The 27,542-nt window shown below is 36.1% G+C and overlaps 1 protein-coding gene across 2 annotated transcripts in view; it reads left to right on the top strand.

Moving 5' to 3' along the window:
* Positions 1 to 27,542, top strand: part of fat-spondin (extracellular matrix protein f-spondin) — a 204,627-nt gene that overhangs the window by 132,580 nt on the left and 44,505 nt on the right. The window contains exon 12 of one of the 2 annotated variants that reach the window (XR_014130712.1): positions 7,019 to 7,100. The exons of the other annotated variant lie outside the window; for it this stretch is intronic. The gene's annotated coding sequence lies outside the window, so the exon portion shown is untranslated. The remainder of the gene's footprint in view (positions 1 to 7,018; positions 7,101 to 27,542) is intronic. 2 annotated transcript variants of the gene reach the window in all.

The raw sequence follows: 27,542 nt of genomic DNA, 5'->3' as shown, positions 1-27,542 counted from the left end.
CTAGCTGCCTTTGCTTAAACGTTGTACTTGGTCCCTTGTACCCCATTTTCCTTTTATGCTTTCCCTCGGTCACACTAATTACTCGTAAATTAAACAGATACAAATGTCCTGTCTCAGGACAACTTAAACTGCAACTGGAACTCTTCCACTGTATCGCTCACTATTGGTAAACAAACGTCAAAACAACTGTCCGAATATTAAAGTGGCGTCCAAAATACGGTATATTGCAATTGCGTGCTTATAAAGTAGACTTAATTTGCATAATTTAATTAACTGATAGCATATTTGCTCGACCAAACCATTGGCGTTTTGCTTGTTTCCCGTTGGTTTCCCATTTATTATTTTTACATGTACAGCAAGCAAATTATGTGTAATATCTATGGTGTCCGAATATTAATGTGAGTCACTGTAGTTATTATTAAGTGCAAGAAATAAATTGTTAATAATATACAGGGTGGCCCAAAAGTACGTATACAGTACCGTACTGATCAGCTCATTGCATTTTATATAATTTCTTATTTTTATCCATCAGGTAGACTTAGTTTCTTTATTATTTTGTTCTTAATATGTTTTTACTTACATCTTAAGCTCAGAAGAGCCAAAGCAAATAAACTCATAAACTAGAATGTTATAGTTGATCAATACAGAAGTGTATGCCTACGTTTGGATTACGTGAACAGATAGGAGTGCATTTTGAAAGGAAGAAACGAAAGTGTAAACATACATACCGTATTTGACTTTACATAATCTATCCTAAACCGCGATCACTAATCTAAGATAATGTAGGAAAAATGCAAGAAAGTAATTAATAATAATAATAAATATGAACATATAAAAATATATTTTGAAAGAAAAAAGTTCCCCTGGCAGAACTTGTTTACTCCAGACGCCGAAGCATTGACCAGAGTTGGAGTGGGTCAGTGGGTCGGTGGGTCAAGTGGGTCAAGTTTTCTGAGTGGGACGTGGGTCAACAGCATGTGACCCACCACCCACCGTGACCACTGCGACCCATCACCCACCATGACCCACTCTGCTCACTGCATTGTAAACAGCATTTACTGAACAGCATATTTTTTTACTCTCGACTCTAGCCATAGAAACTAAAAACTAAAAAGAAGAACAACATTGAAGAAGCAGTTGAAGTTAAATTTATATCATGGCAGTCAAGGTGGTTCATATTAAGGACTGCCTAATATCAATATTAGGCAGTCAACTAATATCGATCGTTTTCGATTATTTTTAGAAATCAATCCTATATATAGAAAATGCCCACCCTCAACAAAAGGGAGTTTTAAAAAATGATATTGAGATTAGGGCCTAACTATGTATATGCCAAATGTCATTTCAGTTGACTTTGCAATTTGATCATGATGATCACACATACATAGTTATATTCAATTTTTATATAATAATTCATACATTATAGGTGATTCAAAAAAATTCCAGTAGTTAGCACCTCTAAAAACTCTTAGGCTGTGTCTGAAAAGTCAAGAAGTAACTCCTATTGCTATTACTACAATTGCAAATATGATCAATTTCCTGAAGTTCTGCAAGAGTGCCTGAAGTTCTTTTTTCAATAGAAACAAATGAAAAAAGAAAAAAAAAGCCTTGAAAGTAAAATGTAGACAAATTCACCAGTGCTCAGAAGAAGCTGTCTACAATGCACTGAGCATTATGAGTTGGTGAGTCAGAGTGGTTAGGTGGGTCAGAATGGATTGTTGGGTCAAAGTGGGTCACGGTGGGTTGTGTGTCGCAGTGAGTCATATCCTGTTGACTCACAACCCACTTAAAAATCTTAATCCAATTGATCCACTGACACACTCCATCATTTCAGTCATTTTTACCGAAATCCAGAATATCAACATTTTCCATTACTTTCCAAAATTGGCCCTGTAGTGGCGAAACGGTCAGTGATTAGTGGTTGTGCCTATTAAATCCTTTTCTCAGAATCACAATATCTACAACATATCACAGTTTCAGTCATTTTTACCGGAATCGAGAATATCACCATCTTTTGTTACTTTCAAGTGGCCTGGTTGTGGCCTAACGGACAGTAATTATTGGTTGTACCCATTAGAACATTTTCTCAGAATCAGCAATCTACAACATATCACAGTTTCAGTAATTTTTCCCAAAATCCAGGACATCAACATTTTTAGTTACTTTCAAGAAAGTGGCCTGTAATGGCCAAACAGAAAGTGATTAGTGTGTGTGCCCATTAAGACCTTTTCTCGAAATCACAAGATCTACAACATATCACAGTTTCAGTCATTTCTATCGAAATCCAGAACATCACCATCTTCGGTTACTTTCAAGAAAGTGGCCCGGTAGTGGCCAAACGGTCAGTGATTAGTGGTTGTGTCCTTTTCTCAGAATCACAAGATCTACAACATATCACAGTTTCAGTCATTTTTACCGAAATCCAGAACATCACCATCTTCGGTTACTTTCAAGAAAGTGGCCTGGTTGTTGCCAAAGGTCAGTGATTAGTTTGTGTGCCCATGAAGACCTTACAAGTTCTACAATATATCACATTTCAGTCATTTGTACCTAAATTCAGAACATCACCATGTTCCGTTACTTTAAAAAAAAGTGACCCTGTAATGGCCAAACGCTCAGTGATTAATGGGTCTGCCCATTGAGACTTAATCTCGGAATCACAAAATCTACAACATATCACAGTTCCAGTTATTTTTTAAGAAAACCAGAATATCACCATGTTCCGTTACTTTCAAAAAAGTGGCCCTGTAGTATCGAAAAGATCAGTGATTAGTGGTTGTGCTTATTAAATCCTTTTCTCAGAATCACAAGATCTACAACATATCACAGTTTCAGTCATTTTTACCGAAATCCAGAACATCAACATTTTCGATTACTTTCCAAAATTGGCCCTGTAGTGGTGAAACGGTCAGTGATTAGTGGTTGTGTCTATTAAATCCTTTTCTCAGAATCACAATATCTACAACATCTCACAGTTTCAGTCATTTTTACCGAAATCATTTTTACCGAATCTTTGGTTACTTTCAAGTGGTCTGGTTGTGGCCAAACGGTCAGTAATTATTTGGTTGTGCCCATTAGGACATTTTCTCAGAATCACAATATCTACAACATATCACAGTTTCAGTCATTTTTACCGAAATTTAGGGCATCAATATTTTCAGCTCTTTCAAGAAAGCGGCCTAGTTGTGGCCAATGGTCAGCGATTAGTGGTTGTGCCTATTAAGACCTCTCAGAATCAGCAATCTACAATATATCACAGTTCAGTCTTTTTTTTTTTTTTACCGAAATCCAGGACATCAACATTTTCGGTTACTTTCAAGAAAGTGGCCTGTAATGGCCAAACGGAAAGTGAGCAGTATGTGTGCCCATCGAGACCTTTTCTCGGAATCACAAGATCTACAACATATCACAGTTTGAGTCATTTCTATCGAAATCCAAAACATCACCATGTTCCGTTACTTTCAAGAAAGTGGCCTGGTTATTGCCAAAGGTCAGTGATTAGTTTGTGTGCCCATGGAGACCTTTTCATGGAATCACAAGATCTACAACATATCACAGTTTCAGTCATTTCTATCGAAATCCAGAACATGGCCATCTTCGGTTACTTTCAAGAAAGTGGCCCGGTAGTGGCCAAACGCTCAGTAGTTATTGATTGTGCCCATTAGGACATTTTCTCAGAATCACGATATCTACAACATATCACAGTTTCAGTCATTTATACCGAAATCCAGAACATCAACATGTTCGATTACTTTCCAAAAAGTGGCCCTGTAGTGGCCAAACGGTCAGTGATTAGTATGTTTGCCCTTTTCTCAGAATCACGAGATCTACTACATATCACAGTTTCACCATATTAAAAAAAGTGCCCTCGTAGTGTTCAAACGACCAATGATTATTGGCTGTGACTATTAAGACTTTTTTTCACAATCACAATGGCTGCAACATATCTCAGTTTCAGTCAATTTTACCGAAATTTAGGCCATCAATATCTTCAGTTCTTTCAAGAAAGCGGCCTAGTTGTGGCCAATGGTCAGCGATTAGTGGTTGTGCCTATTAAGACCTTCTCTCAGAATCAGCAATCTACAATATATCACAGTTCAGTCTTTTTTTTTTTTTTTTACCGAAATCCAGGACATCAACATTTTCGGTTACTTTCAAGAAAGTGGCCTGTAATGGCCAAACGGAAAGTGAGCAGTATGCGTGCCCATCGAGACCTTTTCTCGGAATCACAAGATCTACAACATATCACAGTTTCAGTCATTTCTATCGAAATCCAGAACATGGCCATCTTCGGTTACTTTCAAGAAAGTGGCCCGGTAGTGGCCAAACGCTCAGTAATTATTGATTGTGCCCATTAGGACATTTTCTCAGAATCACGATATCTACAACATATCACAGTTTCAGTCATTTATACCGAAATCCAGAACATCAACATTTTCGATTACTTTCCAAAAAGTGGCCCTGTAGTGGCCAAACGGTCAGTGATTAGTATGTGTGCCCTTTTCTCAGAATCACGAGATCTACTACATATCACAGTTTCACCATATTAAAAAAAGTGCCCTCGTAGTGTTCAAACGACCAATGATTATTGGCTGTGACTATTAAGACTTTTTTTTCACAATCACAATGGCTGCAACATATCTCAGTTTCAGTCAATTTTACCGAAATCCAGGCCATCAATATTTTCGGTTACTTTCAAGAAAGTGGCCTGGTTGTGGCCAAAGGTCAGTGATTAATGGTTGTGCCTATTAAGACCTTTTCTTAGAATCACCACATCTACAACATATCACAGTTTCAGTCATTTTTACCGAAATCCAGAACATCACCATGTTCCGTTACTTTTAAAAAGTGGCCCTGTAGTGGCCAAACGGTCAGTAATTATTGGTTGTGCCATTAGGACGTTTTCTCAGAATCACAAAATCTACAACATATCATAGTTTCAGTCATTTTTATCTAAATCCAAAACATCACCATTTTCGCTTACTTTCAAAAAAGTGGCCTCGTTGTGTCCAAACGGCCAGTGATTATTGGTTGTGCCCATTAAGACTTTTTGTCATAATCACAATGTCTACAACATATCATATTTTCAGTCATTTTTACCGAAATCCAGGCCATCAATATTTTCGGTTACTTTCAAGAAAGTGGCCTCGTTGTGGCCAAACGGTCATTGATTAGTGTATGTGCCCATTAAGACCTTTTCTCAGAATCACAATATCTACAACATAACACAGTTTTAGTCATTTCTACCGAAATCAAGAACATCGCCATCTTCGGTTACTTTCAAAACGATCAGTGATTGGTGGCCAAACGATCAGTGATTAGTGGTTGTGCTCATTAAGACCTTTTCTTAGAATCACAATATCTACAAAATATCACAGTTTCAGTCATTTTACCGAAATCCAGAACATGGCCATCTTCGGTTACTTTCAAGAAAGTGGCCTCGTTGTGGCCAAACGGTCATTGATTAGTGTTTGTGCCCATTAAGACCTTTTCTCAGAATCTCAATATCTACAACATATCACAGTTTTAATCATTTTTACCGAAATCCAGAACATCGCCATCTTCTGTTACTTTCAAAACAGTGGCCCCGTAGTGACCAAACGTTCAGTGATTAGTGGTTGGGCTTATTAAGACCTTTTCTCAGAATCACAATATCTACAACATATCACCGTTTCAAGCAATTGCTATGAAATCCAAAATAACGTTAAGTTCTGCTGTTGGCAAAAATGTGGCTCTGTAGTTACCCAACGGTCAGTGATTGGTGGTTGTGCTTATTGAGACTTTTTCTCAGGATCACAACATCTACAACACATCGCAGTTTTACTGATTTTCATTGAAATCCAGAATATCACCATATTTGGCTGTTTTCAAAAAGTGGCCCTGTAGTGGCCAAATATCAGTGATTGGTGGTTATGGCCATTAAGACTTTTTCGGAATCACAATATCTACAAAATCACGGTTTTAGTCATTTTATCCAAAATCTCGAATCTCGTTTTCTTTGGCTTTTTTTTTTTTAAAGAAAGTGGCCTCGTGGTGAACAAATGGCCAACGATTTTTGGTTGTGCCCACTGAGACTTTTTCTCAGGAACATCATATCTACAACATAACACGGTTCCAAGCAATTCCACCGAAATCCAATTTCCATAAAGATTGTTCGGGGTTCTTTCTCATTTCGAAGGAGCATTGCCTCCGCAATACTTCTCTGTGAAAAACTTCAAAACCCGTATTTTGTACTTGGAAGTCATCTTTGCATCGGCAGAGTTTCGTTTCTTTAATTTGGTCCTTTTAAATCAAAGGTACCCTTTTTTTAAAAGGGACCCTTTGCCTCCTTTAACCTGTTCTCCTAAAGAAACAAAAAAAACATATGTGCATTTATTTTCGGTCTAGTATATATGTGCCAAGTTTGAAGAAAATCAGATGAATAGAAATCCTTGTGAAGCTATCTCCTTTATAGTTTCACTTTTTGGACTTGACAAGTCGTTTGTCCCGAAGTCCTCAATTTCTTTATTACCTCAAATTGCATTGTAAATAAATGCACTTGCAAATTTGCAATATTATATACTGTAATTTTAGCCGATACAATTTTCTGTCCCCGAAAAACAAGAAAGCACCCGTCAAAAGTAATTCTTCGAACTTTCTCCTAGAATTTATCATAAGAAAGTTTTTGTTCCTCTCTCTGAGATTTGCATCCCTTTTGACCTTTAGGGCCACTCATTGACAAAAGGTACTCACATGACCGCTATATGCAGACATGCTCTTAGGTAGGTCAGAGATTGGGAAAGTAGACGATTTTTTAATAATAATAATAATAATAATTATTATTATTATTATTATAACAATTAGGTTTACAACTAGGGTCCCATCTCTTTATCTTGTATGAGGGGCCCGCTAGTCAGCTAAGCCATTGGTGTTCCTTATTCTGTGTTTCTCTCTCTTTCTGTGTCGTGTGGATGTTTGTTTTGGGGTTGTTAGGCTTTTATATTAAACCTTTACATTATATAATCTTTTTCTTTTTTAGGAGATTTTCTTTTGGAAAAAGGAAAGAAACTGCTTTCCTCTTATGTCTATTTCTTACCATTCACCTTGTTTGAACTGCTTAGGTAAGATGATTTTGTAACTTTTATGTCATCCATTGCCATCACGATAATAAAATGTTAAGTCTTAACAATTTATTTTATTCTGTTATTTGCAGTTTGGCACACTGATATATTTGTAACAAAATTGTGGTTTGGTCCAATGCCTTTCGAATGTGCAACCAACCCAACCGCTGAGCTTTTTGGGTTGCCTGCTATTGCAGGAAAGGGAGAATTGCAGGTGGTAATGCACTTTTGGAGTCGTGTATACAAACGCCAAAGGTTAGTGCATCGTAAGTACTTTCCAAAACACTAAGCACTAATGTGAGCACTATCATAATATAAGAGTGACCAACGAAATGCCCAAGTGGAACCAGATTTTTCATATTAGTCCCACGAAGATGGTACAAACGTCAAAGATTAGTGCATCGTTAGTGCTTCCCACAACAGAAAATACCAACGTTAGTGCTTTCATAGTTTAGAAGGTATTTTCGAAATACCTGTATGGGATTAACTTTAGATTTTTCAACTTAAGTAACTTTTTCATTAATTTTCATGAAGATGGGACAAATGCAAGAGGTTAGCGATCGTAAGTACTTTCCATAACACTAAGCGCTAACGGCAGTGCTATCATAGTATAGGAGTTACCAGCGAAATATCCACCCAAGTAGAACCAAACATAATTTTTCATATTTGTCCCACAAAGATGGTACAAACGTCAAAGGTTAGTGCATCGTTAGTGCTTCCCGAAACAGAAAACACTAACGTTAGTGCTATAATAGTTTAGAAGTTATTTGTGAAGGTAATTCTCATTTTAGAAACTGATTATTCTTTCTCTTATTTAAAGTTGGTCATTAATGGGTTATCCACCTTCCAGTTCACAGCCAGTTAATGAAAAGTTACTAAAAGTCTAAAGTTAATATCTATCTAAAGTTATCCTCGCTCATCTAGGTATTTTACTAATTGCTGCTAAACTATGATAGGACTGAAGTTAGTGTTTAGTATTTTGGAAAGTACTAACGATGCACTAACTATTGATATTTGCCCCATCTTAGTTGGATAATTAATATTAAAAATGAATAATTAATGTGACATTAATGTTAATAATTAATGCTACTAAAACTGAATAATCTAAAGTTAGCCCCTCCACCCAGGTATTTTTGCAAAAAAAACTTATGAACTGTGATAGCACTAACCTCAGTGTTCGGTGCACTAACCATGTGGAAAGTTTGAGTAGTTTCCGAGAAGTAGGCGAAGTTAACTTTAGAAACATGTATTTTAATCATAATCAAAATGTTTCTGAGTAATGTTATCATTATAAGTTCTAAGCATTGTTATCTTGTTTTGTTAAATATTTCTTTTTTATTTTTATTTTTTTAGATAAATGAAAATTTCTATTGTTATATTTGAAAATGTAATATCACAATTACCTATAGCTATTGATGACACTATAAGTAACATCTGAGGAAAATCAGTATTAGCCATAATTATTTACTATAGAATGTTTTCTCTGTTAGTGAGAAGTTAGAGATTTATATTCTAAATATTAATTTACAGTGCAAAGTGCGGACGTGCAAATGTCCTAATACATCGGCAACAATTGAACAATAATGGGTTTTATTTTTGTTTTAGTTACAAATATTAATCTATTTAATCTATGTTAATATTACTTTAGGTACTTGATGAAATAGTCATGCTTTCGTTAAACGTCTTACCTCAACATATGTCATATCTCATAGTGCATTGGTTCGACCAGTAGCGTAGCCAGATATGTCAACGGTGGGCACGCAAATCTATGGAATCACGGTCACCGATCCCGGTGGCAAAAGATCCCGTACACTCTTTCGATTTTTTCCCTGCATACAGCTAGATATAAAAGACTGTCAAGAAGAGATAAATTGAAAGAAGATCTGCACCGAAAACAATGTTGGTACAACAGTACAGCTGAGTTCTCTCGTCATGACGCCATTTGCTGTAGAAGAAAGAGGCAATTACTTATTGGGTGCCAGAGCAATACATGCGTTTGGTTCCATATGCCGCGCCCTGTTGTTGGTGGCTCAATGTAAGAGGACGCAGCCGTATTGTATAGAACTATCATGTTGTTAATTCCCATTGCTGCTTTGTGATAGTTTGGGGGTGAACTACAGTTTTGTCGGGTTAAATAGAAAACTTCTGGGAAGTTAGTTTTTTGAACATGACTTCATAATACTTGTTTTTCTTCTTTGTGATAAATTACATTTAACAGGTGCGAGCGGTTCCTGTTCGATTCCCGGTGGGGACACGGTCGAAAAACTGTAAAACGCTTTTCAGTCGTCACTCTGAATGCGGTTTTTCCTCATTCATACCAGGCAAATGCCGGGGTGGTACCTAACTTATAGGTCCCAGGCTGCTTCCTTCCTTCCCCAATCCTTTCTTCCTTCCCTTTCCCCGGATTGTGTGCTCGCTGAGGGACGTCATCCCCTCAAATCGTGAGGGGTTAAATGGCCTTACATGCCGAAAGCCCAGAAATTTAAATCCTAAAACCTAAAGTTGTATTTAAAACGTCAGAGCAGTGGGATCATAATTAGAGCATTGTATGTAAGGGAAATCATTATTTATATCTCAACCTTGAGAAGGGTTAGCCTCCCTGGCTACGCCACTATGTAGGATCAAGAGCTGAATCAGTCATTTCGAAAAGGCCATATATACATCAAAGTAAATTGTTGAGGAGAAAGAAAAAATGGATTGCAAACTCGACATGCACAATGGCATCGATGATATTGAGGCAATAGTGTAGGATATGTAGCATAACGTTGGCACACAATTGGTCTTTTCATAGGGGGTGCGCGTTTCTTCGCACACGTCTCGACTTTGCACTAAAGTAAAAATGTGGTGGGGATGGACATATGGCGTTTTCGAAATGACTGATTCAACTGTTCGTTAGACGAATTGTTTGTTTGAAATATACCGCAAGTAACTAAAAATTTCGTAAATGAATTATCGTTTTTTTTAAGTTGATTGATAGGCGCCCCAATTGGTACAGAAGCTCAGCAAAATAACGCACTATATACCTTTATTTCTCGTTCTTAGACCATAAGTTAACTGTAGACATCCTACAAGTGATAGTTTAGAGAGGTCTGGTCACGAGCGTGTAAAATGGAGTCATGGTACTGAAAACAAAGGAAAATGAGCTATACTCGGAGAAGAAACTCTAAACTTGTGGCACTCACTTCTGCGTTGATGTTTGATTAGCGATATTTGGAATTCAAATACTATAATTCAGATTTTTTTTTAATTCTCTAGTTTCGAAATTTCTTAAGTGTAATGATTTCGGAATTCTGTAAGTATCATATTCCTATACTCTGAGATTCCACAATGTTAAAGTTCCCTACCTAGGAAAAGAAATTCCGAAATTACTACACCGGAATTTCAGAAATGGCATTATATAATCCGATCTCGGATTAAACATATTTATTTCGAAACATTCCGTAATCTGAACACCTCTACATCTCTGAAAGACCATACTACGGCCTGCACTGCTAACGATGAAAGCATACCATACTAGGAAAGTCCCTAACAACAATGAAAAAGATATTATCTATAGGCCTAAATGTTCTCTGAACACACCTCAGAGGGTGCTGTATTACACGACACGATTTTAAGTTGGCCGATGTCTGATGATCCAAAGTAGAAAGAAGAGGGGATTCTGACTAACAAGCATAGGCTTACTAACAAGTGTTCCCTAAATTTTGACTTTGACAACGCTTTTTGAAACTTTATTAGAGGAAAGAATTTTGGAGGGATATAGTAAAAAATGGGAGGAGCACTGAATGCATTGTGTTCGATTAGACTATAATTTGAATACTAATGGTCATACATAATTTCTTAACTATTTCAGTGGTGGGACCCCGGTTACTGAGTGAACGAGCGCTCCTCTCCGGTGTGTGGGGTCCATAATTGGATCTCACCTCGCACCAAGCGAGCTTTATAGTAGACGAACACTGTGTTCCGGTCGTTTTTTAAGGATCTCCCTTTTCCTCCTATTTTCTTCATGCCACCATTCCATCCATTTGTCATCATTGTCTTCTTTAGCCCCGGTGCATAACCGTGGAAAGTTAAACAGAAAATTTTATTTCATTTCATTTACTTGCTTTGTATCCGAAGAAAATGTTCACAATGGTTTTCGAGTTCACCTTGTTTTTGAAAGTTATTATTTACAGTAAGGGGCTGTTCGCCTCACGCCAAACGCACAACCTAGGAGGCCACTCACTGTTGGTTGTCCGTGACTGCTCATTCGCATATTTGCAGCTAACTCCTCCATATTTGGGGGACTTTTCCTCGATTTCAACATGAGAACGCGCCATGCTTTGCTGACAACAATTCACGTTAGTCTCAAAACTGATTATCTACAAACTAAAACTAAAATATTTTAGTAAATGTGGATAATTTGCGAGTATCAGATCAAGTATTAAAAGTGATACGGTAAAAATAACATGAACAATTTTCCTCCCTGTCATTTTCCCACTTGTCTTTTGCCTGCCAATTTTTCCGCTCTAAAAAAACTATATTACGATTTTTTCGCCTGGCATTTTTAACGCGAATCATTAAAAATACCATTAATTGGAATTTCGGTTTATATTAATTGAACAACTCATCAGGTAGAGGAAATGAGGCCAATTTAGTCTGTAATAATTAAGGACAAATCAACAGAAATTGGAAATAAAACCAAATCATATTTAGAGCTATCACCCCGGCATTCATTGGCTAAATTCAGGAAAAACCCTGAAGAATCCTCCAAAAGGCCGTTCCCGAACTCAAACACGGGACCTCCTGATTGGAAAGCAAGAACACTAACCCCTAGCCTACTCTCGATCAAGGTCATATATTTGAGTTCAACATTTCAAATAACTCGGAATTAAGGGAGAGTTTGATATTACTTCTGATGTACAATATGATTTTTTTCCTCAAAATTATAACGAGTAAGCTTCTTACATACATAATGAAGAAGAGCGAAATGCAGTGTTTCTTAATACAGGGAATAAGCACTGTTATTACCCCTAGACGGTGATACCTACTCCTCCCCCACCCCCAACGTTCTTCTAGGCTAGATATTAATAGTAATCATCCTTCCATAAATACAAAAGTACCATTATCGGAAAGCTATCGTCATTAATTGATGAGATCCTTTAACAGAAAGATTCTAGAAAATGTTTGTTGTGAGCATGTCATAATCAGTTAATTGAGAAATTGATCTAGCTAATTTTCCACTAAAACGGAAAGCTTATAATTTAAATTGTAGATTTTTTTTATGTCATTGCAAGTGTTTTGAATGTATAACCTCAAATGATCTGTTTATTACCTGTCACACTCCAAACTATCATTTTTTTCCTTGCTAAAGAAAGGAAAGAAAGAGAGAAAGAAAAGGGGAGAACAAAAACCCACTGTCGAACTTTGAATCTGTCGCGTGTCAAAAGCCTCATCTAGGGTAACATTGACTCTTTTGTTTTATTTTATTTTATTTTTATTTTTATTTATTTATTTTTTACAATTTTTGTAACTAGTTCCAGGAAATGAAGCTGATCACTTTGATTGATTTATGATGGGTTCAATAGCTTCACCGTGTGTGTAGTTAAAGCCCGGCAGAAATAAGGAAAAAAGCTTTCCTTCCTATTTTCTGTTAACAACAACAATAATAATAATAATAAAAAGGATTTCAATTAGGAAAAAGGAAAGGAATGGTGACAACATTGGTTTTCAGCCAGAAGGGATCATATATCTCTACCACGTGTCGCGAAGACTAGTAGGGGAAGGTTTAGAGGGATGTACAGGGTTTTTAGAATTCTATGTAAGTCCCAAGTGATAATAATAAGTTTACAAGTGAAAGTAATAATAATAATAATAATGAAAATTTATATTATTATTATTATTATTATTATTATTATTATTATTATTATTATTATTATTATTATTATTGCTTTTTAATGTTACAAATTAACTAAGTTTGAACGCCGAATTATTCTATTATATGTGGACTGGTCGATACAGCTTACCTACAAAGTTTGCCCACCATAATAATTTATGATAGTAGTTTCAGCAGCAGCAAACAAATATTTTTTAAGTCACTTAAAATAATTGTTTGTCTCTGAATGTATTAATTATATGATATTAATAACCAGATTTTGTAGTAGTTAAATCCCTTATCGATTGTTTTCTAATCTTACTTGTCAGGCTGTCTACTCCGGATAATATCTTAGTATTTTTCTGTTTTGTGAGCAAAAATAAAACCTAATTTTTATTAAAACCATAGATTCATTTTCCCTTTTTCTGCTAGACTATTTTTTGAATTGGCTGGAATTTTTTCATATCTGAAAAAAGTTTAGGATCAAAGGCATTTAAAACAAACAAAAAAAATTTAAATAATCTGCCAGTATATTTTCAAAATGTCCGCATTAATCTTTTAATTTTTAGGACTACTGCACTCTCTGTTATACTTTCTTCCTTCATAAAGGGTCAAATATTGGTTATAATCACTATCTGCATTTTTTTCACAGAAAAAACAAGGCATTTGAAACTTTAATAGAAAGAAGACTTCTCGCTAACCTCTTGTTTACAAGAACCATGTAAATTTTATGACATATTTTCCACCTCAATTATTACACCATCTTTTACGTTTAACAGACATTTGTTATCTTATTAAAGCAATATTATCTTACACACACACACACACACACACACACATATATATATATATATATATATATATATATATATATATATATATATATATATATATATATATATATATATATATAGTGGCATATTTACGATTTTGTTACGGGGGAGGCTTTGCTAACTTTCGGAGAGGGCTTTGCCTGACAATGTGAAAATTCTGCAAAATATTTCATAAACTTTACTATAGTAAGTAAGATTTGAGGGGCTTAAGCCCGGAAGCCCCCCTAAATACGCCACTGTATATATATATGAATACAGTGAGTCGTGGGTCGTGATTCAACAGTATGTGACCCACTGCGACTCACCACCCACCGTTACCCACTGTGACCCACCATCCACCATGACTCACTCTGACCCACCAACTCACTCTGACCTACCGACCCACTCTGTTCATTGCATTGTAGGCAGCATCTCCTGCACGCTGGTGAATCTGTCTTCGTTTTACTTTCAAGGCCTCCATTTCCATCCTTTTTCAATTGTTTCTGTTTGTGCGTACTTACCTGAGATGAGTAATATCTAAGTGAAAAAACGAACTTCAGACAATTTTGGATATTGATATCTCTAATTATAATAATAGCAATAGGACTTATACTACTACTTGGCTTCCGAGACACAGCGTGTGAGTTTTACTACTACTGGAAACTACTGAAAAAAAATACATTTTTGAATCACTATAATATACAAAATATTATATAAAAAATTAAATGTAACTATGTGTGCCTGATCATCACGGCCAAATTGCAAAGTCAAATGAAATGACTTTTGGTATATGGTTAGGCCGTAATGCAAACTGTGGTGTTATCATATCGATTTCATTATAATACATATTCTAAGGTGGTAGTGGGGATTCAATTTTTATGGGGGAAAATGAGTTTCTCGCAAGCCGTTAAACTTATGGAACTGAAATTCAGTATATTAACTCTTTATTGAAAATTAACAAACGTGTCCTAGCGTTTTTTTTTAATTCTCCTTTATGGAGGCGGCACTTTTCTTGTATATGGAAAATTGGTAGTGAGTTGGTTTGTAAAAATAAGCGAAAACGATCGATGTTAGTTGAGAAACAAATTCTGGAACAATTATTAAGAAACAAAAAATACAGTGCTTAGCTTGATATATCCATTGTTTTGTATCATAATAATTCCTGAAGCTTAAGTTTATTATATGAAATGCTTAGGGCACAGGGCAATCAACCAATCAAATTACGAGAAAAATACACATAAAATTTGTACTGTAAGCTTAATTACACGGACATTTTAACTATGGACTGTACGCATGATTTTCCATTTTTTGTCCTTCCGTTAGTCTACTTATCTTGATTTGGAACTTTCAAATTTAATCCTTTCTCCCATTGAAAAGTGTCGATCATTCAACAAGCAAGTAATAATACCATGATAATTTAATTGAAATTCATCGTAATTTGGCCCATGACAAACACTTTACAATTTTATATCGTAAAGGTCAGATCCACCGGTATTGTAACAGAGCTGTGATTCAGCAATTGACGCTAGAAATTCGAGACCCGATTACTTAGAATTTTACAACCTGGTTTCATTACAAGTGTAAACTCTTTAGTCAGTAGAGAAGATGACGTGGATAATGCGTCAGAGTTGATGGAGATGTGTTTAATGGATCAGAGTGGGTCACATTGATGAAAATGTTTCATGGTAAGTGGTGGATCGGTGTGGATCAGGGTGAGTCGGGGATCAGTGGGACGTGGGTCACGATGAGTACTGGGTCAAATTTTCATTGACCCACGTGACGCTGGCCCAGACGAAGAGAAGAAACGCATGCTAACAATTTGGCTAAAAAGAACTTTTACACGATCTAACTATGAGATCCATGTCCCCAGTTCCCAATCTTACAAATTGACAGTCTTTTCTACACCAAAGTTTTGTGCATCGATTTGGTGAAATATGTTTTATTTTCACCCTTCAGTAAACTACCCTTACTTAGGGGTATAGTAAAAAAAATTCTAACACCTCTCCGTGGGAAAATTTATAAAAACATCTAAAATCTTATCTCCTATCGTTCTTAGAAAGAAGAAGAAAAAAAAAGATTGCGAGTTTGCCCTTGCTACCCGAACACCTCATATCTGTATAAACAGTGGTAGAGCGTTCACCTCTGGTGCTAGGGGACCCGGGTTCTATCCCAGCCCCCGCCAAGTGAACTTTGTGGTGGACGAACACCGTGTGCGTGGGTTTTCTCGGGGTTCTCCCGTTTCCTCCCACTTCCTTCATTCCACCATTTCATTCATTACTTATCTTCACCGTCTCCTTTAGCCTAACCGGCATAACCGTGGGACGTAAAACTCAAAGATTTCATTTCATATCTGTATAAAGTAGTTTTGTTATCCAAACTTGTTTTTTAAAAAAATGGAGTGTTTACAATTTCAGTTTGAAGCCTGGATCATGCTATATGAATTTTGTAGTGAACAGCACTGAACATGTAGGTTTTCTCTGCTTTTCTTCCCTCCGGCTGCGTTTTAAGTCCCAAGAATTATTTTTACATCATCCCATTTTATTTAACGTGGTTTCTTTAGTCTCAAGAGCTCTCATTCGTGGCTAAGCGGTTAGCGGACGCACATTTGGCGTGGGAGATCCGGGTTCGATTCTCGGCGGGAGCTCATGTGGTTCGGATTCCACGTTAATCAGTAGGTACATGTCTCATATAGCATCCCTGCTGAACAGAACGTTAAACTCAAAATCAACTCAACTTTAGTCTCAAGAACATGTCGACGATATTAAAACTACTAATACATGTACAAGTTTTCTTTTAATACACGTTGAATAGTCTAGTGCTGTCATCGCGGTTGGTAATTGTGTAAGTAATATCTACTGCTTTTATTTCCTCTACAAAGTAAAGAGTGGAACAGATAAGCCCCTCTTAGCGGTCTCTGTGTAAAAGTAGTCTTGAAACTTTTATCCCCATAACAGAATGCCCGCTATTCGCACGGGTAGATTAAGTTTTATGGAAAATATTTCAAAACATTGCAACAATGAAAAACTCGATCAACGGATTTTAGACATAGAATTAAACATAGAACTTACTCGTTACTCGTAAGTTGTGTTTAACACTACGGGTTAAGTACACTGCTTTTAAAAATAAAACTCATAATTGAAGAAAACTCGACATGAAATGAAAGCTTAACCTATTTTTGTTTTTGGTTTGTTTGAGTTTAACGTCCCACTCTTACGCCGTGGTGGCTGAAGGAGACGTGAACCGACTTATTATTGTGGAATCAGAACCACTTTTTAGTATCAGACTGGGAATCGAACCTAGGGCTACGCGCGCCGAACACAAGCGTTCTAAACTCTAAACCAAGCATGGGTCCTCAACATCTTCGTTTTACTCCCATTGAGATGAAGAACAACAATGATGTACAGTAAATTATATGGAGAAACCCAGGTAATGAAAACGCCAAAGAAAGGTAGAATAAAGCTCAAACACCGAGTTGTACACTATAAAATTCACATGAAACTTCCTGCAATTGAACAAAGGACGAATATCACCAGATGTTATACCTTTAGCACTTAATCACTGCGGTACCCTTTAGGGATCATTAACCCGATGACCCTTTCCCCCTTTTTCACATTTGTCTCTTTTCAAAGTGTTTGTGATCCATGTGACCTCTGTAAACTGCAACTCAAGTATCCAGTTGTGTGAAGAAATCGGTAGTGGATAGTCGGAAAACGGGAAAAGCTAAATCACAGCAAAAGGTTTCATAATGCGGAAGAGGGGGAACTCCTTCCATGTGGCAAGATGTTGGTTCAATACATGAAAATAGAACAAAAATTTTACACACCTACAGTTTTGTTACTGACGGGAGTGAAATAGATGTTCTACCATCAAGTTAAATGTTTCCTTTGTGGTTTTAGATTCTTTGAATTTCTCTTTACGATGAATGTTTTCAAGAAAACTATGTCAGTTGTTTTTTCATTCTTTTTCTTTTCTTTTTTCTTATTATAAAAAAGCAACACTCTCTTGTCACTTGCTCAAGTGTTACGAATGAGCTAGTGCATTTAGAGTAGATAATATTTGCTTTCATTGTTTGTAGGCTCTACTGTTTGTGTACCCTAGAAAACTTTAAAGATATTGTTGTCTTTAATTTTTATCTGGCACATAGAAATAAGCTTAATAAAACATGATACCATTCTTATCATTCACGGCATCAGCCATTCAAATTTTACATATAGTTGTATCTGATACCGCCTGTGTGAACAACAGTCCTGGTGATGATTTATGGTGACTTATTGATTACTCTCAATACCTATATGAATGATTCGCTAATAATGATCGCAAATTGATATGAAATTGATCATAAAAATCATTAAAAATTTCTAAATTATATATATATTTAGAGAGAGAGAGAGAGAGAGAGAGAGAGAGAGAGACTAAAGCTCTTTTAAAGAATCGTAGAATTTGAAGGAGTCCGGGTAGGGATGGTACATAAACAAGGCTGCAGTTCCGGTTTCGTCTCGTTTGACGAAAGTGGTCTCAGTCCCGATCTCGTCTCAAAGTAAATAGTATAAAATAATAAAAAAATATGTAAGTAGTATAATTTTTTGCTTTTATTATTCAATTTGAATTGTTTTGTGGCATATCCATTAGTACCTAGGTGACCAACACTCGTGCCTTTTATGCGTGTTCGCGGGTTCAATCTTTAGGGTGTATATCAAGCATTGGATAAAACTCGAATAGTGATCCACATTTCACTTTAAACAACAGATCTTATCATATAACCTCAGTACTTGCTTTGCAGAGAAACTCTTCACAGTCAACTTCAATACCATAGTTAATTTCGTTCTTTCTGAATCAGAGTTATTCAATATCTACCAGATAACACAGTAGATAGCTGTAAGAATGTATTTAAATGATAGGAAATTTAAATTTGACAATTTCTCATTTATTGTTCGCTACCAGAATGCCCGTTCTTTGCACGGGGAGAATAACTTTCATTTTGGACATAAGGACAAAAATACTGTCACCAATCAACTATGAATTCGACACTAATATCGATCATTTTCAGTTATTTTTAAGTCACCATCCCCTTTAAGAGTACTAATGGGAGCTGGACTTAGAAGATTTAAACAGCATCGGAAGTGTCACTGTTCATCTCAGCGACCCAGAAAACTATGGATTCGACACTACTATCGGTTATTTTTTATATATACATATAAATATATATATCGGATGTCCTAAAAACTGGCGCTCACAAACTACAGAACACTATTCTGCAGGTCAAAATAAAGGGAAAATGTTATATGATGGAATGCCCTCCGAGGCCTCCCTCAGCTTTTATGGGAATTAAAATTTCACTATGTGGCAACATCGCATATTAATTTGGAACATTAGCATCGCTCTATAAATCCATCAAACAGTTACAAGAGCTCCTCCGTGGCTAAGCTGTTAGCGTACGCGCCTTTGGCATGGGAGACCCGGGTTCGATTCCCGGCGGGAGCTAATGTGGTTCGGATTCCACGTTAATCAGTAGGTCCTCGTCTCATATAGCCTCGCTGCTGAACGGGACGTTAAAATCGAAATCAACTTAACTCAAACAGTTATATCGATTGTTAAGGTAATAATGGGTGCTAGTGTCAACGTCTATTGACTTCACGGGCGTCTCTGGCGGTCTAAAGAGCGGACGCGTCCCCCAAATATTTTGAGTACGAGATAAATGGATCAATGCTGAAAGTATTTAGATCTATGTGGAAGAAGTAAAAATATAGGGAGAACAAATTAAAATTATGCCTGTTCTTAAAAATTAGGTTAACGTGAATAGAATATCCGCCTGACGTATGTTACTTTGAAAGAAGGCTTTTATTTATTTATTTATTTTTAAAGTTACGCTTCTTGGTTAGTCAAAATAGTATCTGCTACAGGCACATAAGTTTTTCATTGCTTAACCAGCAACAATTGGGTTCCATGACGAAGGGAGACTGGATAAGGGGAGGAAAGGGTGTATAGAAAGTTTTCTGGGAATTAACAAGGGAAATCTACAAGGACGGAAATATACAATAGAAGCGAAGGTGACCAAAAAGAATTTAAAAAGATAGAGAAATTTGAATATTATATATGAGAGTAAACTTCATGTGAATACTTTAGAAGGGCAGCAAGGGACAACTACTAGGATAATACATCAACTAAAGATAGAAATGAGTGTTTAATGAGTGAATTGAGTTTGAAGAAAATGGAAAGAATACATTGAGGAGTCGGATGACACCAAGAATAAACAGTACATTTTAGACATTAAAACGGAAAATGAAGTAAACGAGGATGGTTAATTGGACAAGTTCAAAAACATACAGTGAAATGAAGAACAAAAAGGTAGATAATATACCTTTTGAGTTCATTCAGAATGCAGAAGAAGAAAAATTTAAAAAAAAAAAAAAAATCGAAATTCACAAGCAAATCAAACATCATCATAAGACTTCTTTCAGAGAGTTAAGATTTTGTTAGCTAAACAATTAAAATATATGAGGACTATGAAACTACACTGCTGCAAATGCGTTTAAGAAAACTGAGCAGGAATTCAACGGTAGGAATGTCAAGGTGAAGAAATTACCTAATAACCATATTATATACAAACATAATTTTTTTCGGCAAGTAGTCTAAAAGTCATGGAAGAAAATTATGATGAACTGTGTTGCTAAGGCTAGAAAGAGCGGATGTCATTAGTAAAGTAGATTTCAGTTTACTCATAATTTTCACATAATTTTAGTTGAGGTCTACTAGCATTCTAGTCGTCCCCGCCCCCCAATTTTAACATGCTAGAGACGCCCATGATTGACTTTAACTGTTACCTGGCAAGAATCGATGTAATTATTTGATGCATTGGTAGATCTAATCAATGGTTGTTTATCTGCGACGTTGCCACAAAGTGCAATTCGCTTTTGAAGACAAGGACCCGAAAGGTATACATATGTACACACACACACACACACACACACACACATTTATATATATATATATATATATCCATTCCTTCCTCCAATTTGCAGAGCTGTATTTGGATTTAAACGGCATCGGAAGTGTCACTGTTCATCTCAAGACACTAAAAACTATGGATTCGACATTAATATCGGTAATTTTCGATCATTTTTAAATTACCCCCTCCCCCTCCATTACATTGTACCGTTAAAATGAAATAATAAAAACCATCCCAGGCTGGAACTCATCTATGTTGAAAATTTGATTGTGATCGATGGGTGGTTCAAAATTTATTAAGTCACAAAAGTAGTCACTTTCATTTTGTATATAGCCTATAGAAACCACTACACTGCAGTGCTAGTGTATATAGCCTGTAGTCACTTTTATTTGGGTGAATAAATACACACTAATTTTACTTTATAATACTGATGCATTAAATAATACAATAAAACAATTAATATAAACAATGAAATGTGCAAATTGTACATAAGTATAACAGAAAAGACAATCCCTTTATAAACATCCAAGCGTATGTCGTTACACTTAGTGAGCAACTTTGTAACTTACAGGATGCTACATAGATTTGCTGTGATGATTACTAAATTAATCCTTCATATTAATTTAGTATGATGATTAGTAAATTTAGTATGAGGGATTAATTCCGCTCTTTCCAAATAGTTTCTCTCAGGCTCGTGACAGTCAGCTCACCGTCGTGGCAGTCAGCACCTTGATATTTGCAATCAGCGCCAGTCGTGGCAATCAGCACCAATAATTGGCTGTGGCAGTCAGCACACTTGGCAATCAGCACCAAACCTTCAGAACGAAGCGATAGCGCAAAATATCACATCTTAAAAAGAAAGAACAAGAAATGGCTACCTGCATTTTCGAAGGTCGAAATTTTCTGAGCAAGAACGCCAATGCAAGTAATTTCTTGCGATGTATTGCTTCATTAAACTTCTACAACGTTAAAAAAAAAAAAAAAAAATCTTTGGATCTACCCTTATGTGTAACAAAATAATATTGGACGGTTGAAATCTTATGTGCTTGTTTTACAAAATTAGGTTTCGGAATTTGTTGAAAACATGCTCTTTGACTAAAGATGACTTGAAAGGGAATAGCTCTACAGTATATTCTGTCACAACTCAAAATTTGAGTTGTTTTAAACACTTTCGATATACCTTGTGAATCACCTCAGAGGTGGAATTCCTCTTTCTCCCGTGTATATCCCTTTGAACAAGGTCATCTAAGGGTAATTGTTTACTATCAGAAATGTAACTTAACAATGCGTGCATTTTGAGTAAAGACAATGGTATATATATGCATTTTTTTTGTCGACATTCGAAACGAGAGACCGAGATTTTCGAGAGTGAGCTAGATTTTTTTTTTTTTTTTTTTTTTACGAGCTACTTTCCCTCACGAAGTTATTCCCCAGTATTTCCAGGTGGCATGTTGTTTGCCACGACTCGATTTTCGTGTTGATTGCCACGATTTGCATTCCGATCTTACCATATCTCATTATCGTGAAAGTTCACACACACCTGGAGTAAAAGGAAGGGTTGCAAGGCACCTCTGTTTTTGATTCTCTGGAACAAGTGGTAAATGTTCTCGCCTTTGAACACAAAACATCATTAATATCACAATAGCTTAGTAAACTGATATAATTGCATTTTCTCTTTTAACTGAGTTTTTAATATGGGCTGTTACAAAATGTTACGTTTTTCGTTATGCTACGCGACTAAAGAACTGGGTTTTATATACTTTAGAAAAATGAAATGAAATATTTCAGTTTTACTTCCCATGGCTATGACGTGTAAGCTAAAGGATATGTTAATGATCAGAATGAATGAAACATAGTGTAATGAAGAAAGTGGTAGGAAACAGAAGAACCCACTGCATCACTGTCATCTAAAGTGTTTACTCTGAGACTTGCTTGAAAAATTAAGCTAATATTTCTCATTTCTGCACCCCGAGAATCCACCTGAGATACTATCTTGTGTACGATTACATCACAAAAACAATATTTTAAATTGTTCTTATTTTTTCTGGGGGTGGTTCAGTATCGAATGATTTATCTTTCGATTGCGGAATTCAACTTCTTACATTTATACAGTCTAAATTTTACCTTCAAACGTCCGAGAGAATTAATGGTTCAAACTTAGGGAAATGTAATCTGCTAGTTTACTTCTACCATAGGTTTTATTGTATCAAATCGTACACAGTGCTCCCTCTGGAGCAAGTCTCAGGGTAAACACTTTAGATGACAGTGATGCAGTAGGTTCTTCTGTTTCCTACCACTTTCTTCATATGTGGATAGCGTACGCACCTTTGGGGTGGGAGACCTGGGTTAGATTACCGGCGGAAACTTATTTGGATCAGATTCCATGTTAAGCTGTAGGTTCATGTCTCAGTCTGCTGCTGAATGGGATGTTTAACTCAAATCTACTCCAATTCATGCACATTCCATCTTGTTTCAAAAAATCTATGAAGGGATTGCCAACCCATGTATTTTAATAATCTCTGTTGAATTGATTTGATTTGATTTTTAGTGGCCCGCTCAGCATCGAGGCTATATGAAATGTGGACTTACAGTTTTAACGTGGAATCCGATCCACATGAGCTCCCGCTGGAATCGAACCCGCGTCTTCCAAGTCAGAGACGCGTATGCTAACCGCTTAGCCACAAAGGAGCTCTCTGAATGGGCTTGAAAATAGCCAACTAACAATACAAAAGTAACTAAATTTTTGTATTACCAATAGAAGTTTCCTTCCTCTCACCAAAAATTTTAAAAGATTGCTAAATCCATATATTTAAATCTAATTTTGTTTAATTTAATCTCTAGGAAAGCTATAAAAGATAAAAGAGAAAGAAAAAACATGCCCTCTTGATGGTCCGGGTTCACATTTTTCGGGATGGTTACCTCCTACTTATGAGTGTTCCTGATGAAATGCCTACATTCAACGTTGGCTACACATTCGAACACACATAAATTGTACGTCATATAAATATTGAAAATGCATTTGGGGAAATTTTAAGCACACAAATGATTACCTCCTGTGCTTGAACTCAACTTGAATAAATTTAACAGCGGCGTTAGCAGCTGATAGCGTAGTAACCCAATAACGTGCTTGGGACAGTTTGTGTTGTATGTATTATATTTATAAATATAATAGATTTGATTTTTATGATATGGTCATCTGGCAACCCTCAGCTTATGAGTCCATTATCTATAAATCTTCACGATTGTGATATAAGATAAGCCAGAGATAATACCGTGACAAACAACACCAAAATGAAGTCGTGGCAAACAACACGTAAACTATTTCCAGCCCTTAAAACAAAAAAAAAAAAAAAAAAAAAATTGAAGTTTGGAACTTCACTCCTAAGTCCTCGCAAACAACTCCTAAACGATTGATATTCACGAAGAGTTTGACTAATGGCAGACCTCACTATTTTGTTGTACTGTATATCCAGAACTTTTAACTCATAAACTTAACAATTTCACCCCTAAATCCTTCGAAACAAATCCAAAACAATTAACGTAGGTTTCATTATTCGTGACGAATGGGCCCACCTTTATTTTACTGTCTGTATCTTGAGAAGTGTAAACTTCTAAACTTTAGGATTTCAGTTTTAAATCCTCTCAGACAATTTTAAAACAATTGATGTAGGTTTTAAAATTATATGTGACGTATGGGGTGCTAACTTCACGAAGTTGACCCGCAATTTGCGGTAATGTATCTTTAAAATAGTAAACTTCTAACTTTGGGACTTCACTCGTATATCTTCCCAAACAAATCATAAACGATTGGTGTACGTTCTAAGAATATCCGCGAGAAGTTGGACTAGATGCATAAAACTTTCGCATACAAAGAACTTTCAATCTTTAAAATGGGGGCTAGAGATATGCATTTTCCACATTTAAAATGGGGGTAAGTTGAAAGCTGTGAAAACACAAAACTCGGGGTTTTCAGCAAAAAACGGCACCAAACTTTAGCATAGAAAACACTTCCTATTTCTAAAGTGGGTTGTTGTATGTCTCCAGCCCCCTCAAATTTATTGTTGCTTTAACTTGAGAAATGTGAGCACGGAACTGGGGATATAAACTGACATAGAAAATACTTTTAATTTCTAAAGTGGGAGGTTGCATGTCTCTACCCCGCACCTCCAAATTTATTCTTGTTATAACTTGAGAACGACAAGAGCACAAAACTTGGGGTTTTCAGAGTAAAAGGGTTAAAAAAAAAAAACTTTGGCATAGAAAAGATTTTCAATTTCTAAAGTAGCGGCTGAAGAGATGGGTACCCCATATTTAATAGAGAGAGAACTCTAAAACGGCAAGAGAACAAAACTAGGAGTTTTCAGAACAAAACTAGTACAAAATTTTTGCACAGAATGAACTTTCAATTTCCGAAGTCTCCAGCCCTCCCAAATTATTCTTGCTATAACTTGAGAACGGCGAGAGCACAAAACTTGGGGTTTCCGGTACAAAAGGTAAGAAAATACCACAAGACTTTGCCGTACAAAAGACTTCGAATTTCAAAATTGTGTGTGTGTAGGGGGAGGGAGGATTGAGACCTGGACCCCTAATTACGGGACCGAGGTGGGTCAGTGGTATAGTATTCACCTCTGGTACTGAATCCCTGATTCAATCCATCACATGCTTTCTCACATCCTTCTCGTTTAAATCTATTCATGTTTATTATAATACTGACAACCTGAAAAATTTCATCGTGAGTTTGGAATGAAAACTAGAAAGAAACGGAACGCTGTGGTAGGGTCCAATCAAACTGGTATCGAAAATAACTTTCAGATTAATTATTTAACTTGCACTTATGAAAAATACATCACGGAAACAGTGACTGGGATAACAAGTCCGCAGTCGCTGCCGTGCAAGACGGCCGTGACGTTTAGTATCCCTTCCTCAAAGTTGTAAAACCAGATTCGTACAGGGTTAGCTTTTTTTTTTTTTCTTCGGGGTTATACTGACACTGCATAGAAAACTTAATATCAAACTAAAGTGAAAAAAATACATTTCATAGTCAATTCGTGCTACTTGGCTCTGAATGTTTCAATAGAACTAGAGTGCCTATCGAGCCCGGTCCTGTTATTCTTGAATAATTATTTCGCCATAGCATATACAACAAGGTTTAATACCATAGATAGTTATAGGACCTCCATGTCGTTGGAATTAGAAAGTATAATAGATGCGATAAATTGTTTGGAAGCTGGATTATCTGTGTAAATTTATTCAAGTTATTACGAAAATTTCCTTATGTTCTTTAAATAATATTATTCGAACATTGTTTTGAAAATTTTCACAAAAATAAAAAAAATAAAATAAATGAATAAATCTCATGAACTTTGAACTTTCGTTTATCCCATCCTAAAAATTGATCATGTACACCAAAGAAACAAAAAGCAAGGCTTGTAAAACTTGGTATGGTTTAAATACAATCTTTTCTTTTTTCCTTTCTTTCTTTTTTTTTTTTTTTTAAGCAAAATTGCAAGTAACGTTTTAGAGGTTATTAATATATATATATTTCTTTTTTCAGCTTCTCACACATGCAGCAATCCTTTCTTTTGTAATCACTAGAGACCGGATGTTAGGCAAAATACCTATTCTTTAATATTAAAGATATGATCAAAAATAACGTTTTTAATTTTTTGTGGGGGGTTATAGTTTCGATTTAAGGCAATTTTATTTTGCCTAGTTTGCCTATTTCGACCTTTACTGCCTAAATAATTGCTTTAGTGCCTAATGTTGCCTATTCTATGCATTTTCTTTAAAATAAGCCTTCATTGGGAAAATATATAATTTATACAACATAAATAATATACACAAGTGTTTGTAAATACAAGCACGTGCTACGTTAGAATGTACATACAGGGTGAACTTTAAAGATGTGCACATACTTTGGGAGGTGATTAATGATTTCAAAATAAGACAAAAAGTCCTGTTGTATTTTGTCGAATTCTGTGTCGTGTACGAGTGACAGTGGTGCCAACTTGGAATCGAAAATTGAATCTTGACAATTGGAACGGAACAGATAGATGTGCACAAACTGCACATACGTTGGGAAGTGATACGTGACATGAAAAGAAGACAAAAAGTCCTGTTGCATGTTGTCGAATTTCTCGTCGTGTACAAGTGACATGGGTGCCAACTTGGAATCGAAAATCGTGCACATACTTCGACAGATGATTCGTGACATGTAAAGAAGACAAAAAGTCCTCTTGAATGTCAGGAGACACCTCCCGAAGTATGTGCGCACTTTTATGTCTCGTTCGAATTGTCAGGATTCGATTTTCAATTCAAAGATGGCACCCCTGTCACTCGTACACGATGCGGAATTCCACAACATGCAACAGGACTTTTTGTCTTCTTTTGATATGCATCATGCAACAGGTCTTCTTTTGATATCACGAATCACCTCGCGAAGTATGTGCAGATCTTTTAGGTTCACCCAGTATGTACGGAATGCATAACAAACTTCGTTTTTATATGTACAATAAAAGAAGATATTAACAAAGTATGTTTCTATATTCTTTGAACATTATCTATGATCTGAATCTATTTTTTATTGGTATTGAGTATTTATCTTCATTATTTCGAGTTATATTTTAGTGCCTATTTTACTGCCTATTTTTTAACATTTTAGTGCCTATTTGCCTGTCTATTTTACAGGTTTTTAGTGCCTAAACATCCGGTCTCTAGTAATCACTCACGCCGTCGGTCGACAGGTGAGCGTGGCGCTCACAAATTACGCATAGTCACATTTATAAAGCCAGTACTACTCCAACAGAAGAGAATGAAAAGGTTACACTTGACTC

This window comes from Thermobia domestica, chromosome 3, assembly GCF_964235325.1.
Source record: "Thermobia domestica chromosome 3, izTheDome1.hap1.1, whole genome shotgun sequence".
In the NCBI taxonomy this organism is placed as follows: Eukaryota; Metazoa; Arthropoda; class Insecta; order Zygentoma; family Lepismatidae; genus Thermobia; species Thermobia domestica.
The sequence above is the reverse complement of the archived record's forward strand: the minus strand, read 5'-3'. Positions and strand labels throughout refer to the sequence as shown.